Source organism: Pogona vitticeps, chromosome 12 (genome assembly GCF_051106095.1).
Source record: "Pogona vitticeps strain Pit_001003342236 chromosome 12, PviZW2.1, whole genome shotgun sequence".
NCBI lineage: Eukaryota > Metazoa > Chordata > Lepidosauria > Squamata > Agamidae > Pogona > Pogona vitticeps.
In genome coordinates, this window is record NC_135794.1 from 10347683 (window position 1) to 10351924 (window position 4242).

The 4242-nt window shown below is 41.3% G+C and overlaps 1 long non-coding RNA gene across 1 annotated transcript; it reads right to left on the bottom strand.

Annotated features, from left to right (window-relative positions):
- Nucleotides 1-525: 525 nt before the first annotated feature.
- LOC144584628 (uncharacterized) lies at nucleotides 526-2518 on the bottom strand. The gene is made up of 2 exons (XR_013538997.1): nucleotides 2380-2518; nucleotides 526-648 (listed from the first exon to the last, which is right to left on the bottom strand). It is a non-coding gene; the product is annotated as an uncharacterized LOC144584628 (long non-coding RNA).
- Between the last annotated feature and the right edge of the window lie 1724 nt (nucleotides 2519-4242).

Consider the following 4242-nt stretch of genomic DNA (forward strand, 5'->3'; position numbering starts at 1 on the left):
TGAGTTTTAGAAAACATTTTTCCCCTTGTCTCAGCAGAGAAAGATGAATTAAAGTACTTTGGGGTACAGGGTATGTAAGCAAGTTATAAAGAAGTGTTTCTTTTTTTCTTCTTTAAAAATGTGTTTGGAGTTTCTGTTTCTTCTATGTGTGTCTGACTGAGGGTTTGTTCAGACTGATTTCGGAAAGTTACTTTTTAGAAAGAGGTCATTCTGTTACCACTTTGGATCCACAGCAGACTGTGATTGTTACAGTTATTCATCTGGAAAAGTAATTTGCAAAAGTAACATGTTATCATTACTGGAGCAGCCTTTTAAAAAATGAAAATGTTTATTGGTTCCCCCAAGTGGCCAATTCTGTTTACTGCAGATTGAAAATACTTTATAAACACATTAAAACATAAAGCTTTTCTTCCCAGATGCCTTAAACTACAATCCTGATGCACATAATCTAGTTGGAGATAGAATGAGACCTATAGAAAATACATCAAGGAAGTTTAGTATCTTGGTATCTTGTTTAGTATCTTGTTGTGGGCAAGCTTATCTTATACAGAAGATCACTCAGTGGTTTAGGAATCCAGCTGTGGAGCCAGTTCTCCTTGATAGGAGCTGGACTCATTGATCCGTACGGTCCCTTCCAGCTCTGCAGTTCTAAAAGGAATACAATGATTTAGTGTACAAATGGAAAAGAATGCCTTTCCATAGAAACCCACCCACCTGGCACATTTTGATTATATTTAATAGGATGAACATTAAGATATAAAAATTGCATCTGTGTACAGCCTTTCCCATCTATGAATTAGAAGTACCTGCTTAAGACATAAGACATAAGACATAAGAAATTTATTTGTCATTGCGCTCACAAGTGGGTGCAACGAAATGAGGTGCTCTTCCCCAAGGTAAAACTGGACAACACTACAAAAAAAAAAGTTAAAATATACACAACTTTCACCATCCAAATATAGATACCCCGTTTTCTCTCAGCAATTAAAATCTACCAAAAACCTATGGCCCCACATTTAAACTCAATACTGCACTTGGGTAAAAACTGTTCTTGAATCTGCTTGTCCTTGCTTTCAATACCCTGAATCTCCTTCCTGATGGTAATAGTTTAAAGAGCTGATATCCCGGATGAGAGGAGTCTTTCAGTATGTTAGATATCTTCCTCTTACATCTGTTCTTATACAATTCTTCCAAAGAGGGGAGTGAACAGCCAATGATGTTTTGGGCCGTCTTAATCACCCTTTGAATTGCCTTTTTCTCTGCCACTGTGCAGCTCGTGAACCATACACAGAGACAGTAGGATAATATGCTCTCAATCGAACTCCGATAGAAGGTGATTAACAAACTCTCAATCAATTGTTGCTTTCTAAGAATCCTTAGAAAATACAACCGTTGTTGTGCCTTCCTGATTAACGCAGCGGTGTTTGCACTCCAAGTCAGGTCATTTGTTATGATAGTCCCAAGAAACTTACATTCAACCACCTGTTCCACACAAACTCCATCTATATACAGTGGCTGAATGTCTGCTCTTTTTTTCCTATAGTCCACTATGAATTCCTTGGTTTTTTGGATGTTAAATAAAAGATTGTTTTTTTTGCACCAGCGGGATAGCTGTAATACCTCGTCCCGATATGCAGACTCATCATCCCCAGAGATAAGTCCTACTAGTGTAGTATCGTCTGCAAATTTGATAATCCTATTACTGGGATGGTTATTGGTGCAATCCGATGAATAAATGGAGAACAGTAGTGGACTAAGGACACAGCCTTGTGGAGTGCCAGTGCTGAGTATCTTGTCAGTAGAGATGTAGTCATTCAGTTTAACCCTTTGTGGACGATTTGTTAAAAAATCCAAAATCCACAGACAGATAGAATCTGGAAAATCAAGATCTTTAAGTTTGTCTATTAATCTGTGGGGTATAATGGTGTTAAAAGCAGAGCTAAAGTCTGCGAACAGCATTCTTACATAATTCCCTTGTGTTTCCAAGTGGGATAAAGCCATATAAAGCACAGTATTGATCGCATCCTCAGTTGATCTATTTTCTTTATAAGCAAACCATGCAGCCTAATCTCTCTCTCTCTCTCTCTCACTCACACACACACACACACACACACACCCTTTGTCTCTTGGACCCACTTTGTTTCTTGTGTGGATTTTTTGCCCTACTTATTCTCTCTCTCTCTTACGTGCACCTGCTCTCCTGCATGCCCCCTTGCACACATGTGAAGCCAGTTCACCCACTTTCACTCACCATCTCTTTTTTCCCAAAAATATTTCTATGCTACCTTTCTCCTGATGGATCTTCCTTGTATTCTCTCACTCACACACACACACGGCTGCCTGCTCTCAAAGTTTTGCTCACACACTTGGTCCACCTACCTGCATTTGGTCTCTCATGACCAGGAAGCCATCATGAGCTTGTGTGCCTGCTTTCGTTTCACACTCTCATTGCATGTGTGGGCAGCTGCTGATTGACGCTCTTCTGCATGCTCTCTTGCATGCATACCTGCCCGATTCCAACTCTCCCTCTCTCAATGAGACCTGCTCTTGCACATCTGCGGTGGCCCTCCATGCTCCTCTTCGCTTGCACACACCCATCTGTTCTTGCGCTGTCCTTTGTTTGTGAGTGCCTGCCTGCTCCTCCTTACACAACGACCTGCTCTCATGGACTTTGTACATCTGCTTGCTCTCTTGTGGTTACCTGTTTCGTGCTCTTCCATGCACACATACACACCCTTCCCATCTCTCTTCCCTTCCCTGCTCTTCTCCCTTCTTAGTTCTCATGTTCCTACAACAGCCTCCTCCACAAAGAAGATCTGCTGGAAGCAGTCTTGTGACTCTTCCTTCTCCTCTCTAAGGTTTCAACTCCATTAACAAATAAAACATGAAATGCTATGGGATGGTCCGATTTGCATTCTTTTCTGTTAACTACATGATAGATGAGTTAATGCAAATCAGCCCAGAGCCTACCCCCCCCCCCCAAAATCCCTCCTATTGCTGGAACTTCTACTTTTTTAAATAAACAAATACACCAGTTAAGGCAGTATGATTACTTGAGCCAATGTAATGGGTGACAGAAGCTAGCACTCCTTGATTCCTAGTTTAAGGCAAGGAGAAAGGAAGCAGAGGGTGACTCATGGGTGTCCGGACCCCTCAATCAAGCACCTCTTTATCTCAAAATTGATTAATTTTTCCCCCCACCAAAGTCTTGATGCCAGTGCTAGGGCAGCTGGAGACCAAAGAGGAAAAAGGGAGCAGTCATCTCCTGCAAATCTAGATGACTGCAGTACAGCCATTTTAACAAGGTGCTAACATGTTCAGATTGGTAATTTATTCTGCTCTCTCTCTGCTGATTCCTGTGTGATCTGCTATAGCAAATTCCCCCAGGGAAACCTGAATTCCCAGGCACAACTTCTCCGTGTTTGACTCCATATTTTTCCTATTGTGTAGTGGCACTGTAAGTTACATCTTAGCTGTGGGTCCTTGTGTGCATGTGTGTGTTTGCCTGCTGGCCAGGCAACAGGAGGCTCCATCCAGCATGAGATTCATGCTTTTTCCTTGCCTTCCTGTGCTTTCTGGTTCTCGTTCAGAGGGTGCTTTCTTTTTGTTCCGGGATTTGTTCTGGTAGACAGCGTTTAGCAGTACAATGCTTTCCAAGGGGTTTTCATTTCCAAGTCCTATAATTAGCACTTAATTAGCTTAAAAAAATAAAATTTAAAAACACTCCAAAGACAAAGGAGCACTGCAATACAGACGCAAATAACAGAAGCCCCCAGAGGACTGTGGTGCAGAAGTTTTGTCTATCTGATCACACCCTGAGTTTCTAGTGCAGTGGGTTTTATTTGGTTGTATTCTGAATGTTAGATGCAAGCAGGTCTATGAATCTGTTATTAATGGATCAGGATATGGATGGTACCTGCTCTTCAAAGAAGTGGCTGAATATAATATTCTGAACACATATGTATGTACAAGTGGGTAAGTCTGGGCACACAGGAAGTGTCTACGTCCAAGTCCTTTTAGCCCTCCGTGGGACCCTCCCTGCCAAGGACAGATATTTATGCTTTTTTATGAATGTGTTCCACATATTTTTCTTTGCTTTTAGGAGCGCCTGGAAAAGAAATGACAGACATATGTCCAGTTGCTCATTCTAGCTAGAGTAGAAACAGTGAATCAATTTTCTGAACAATAAATCTATATTTCTCTGCTCTGACTGGGATGAATAATTGAGTTTAGGGTGTAATT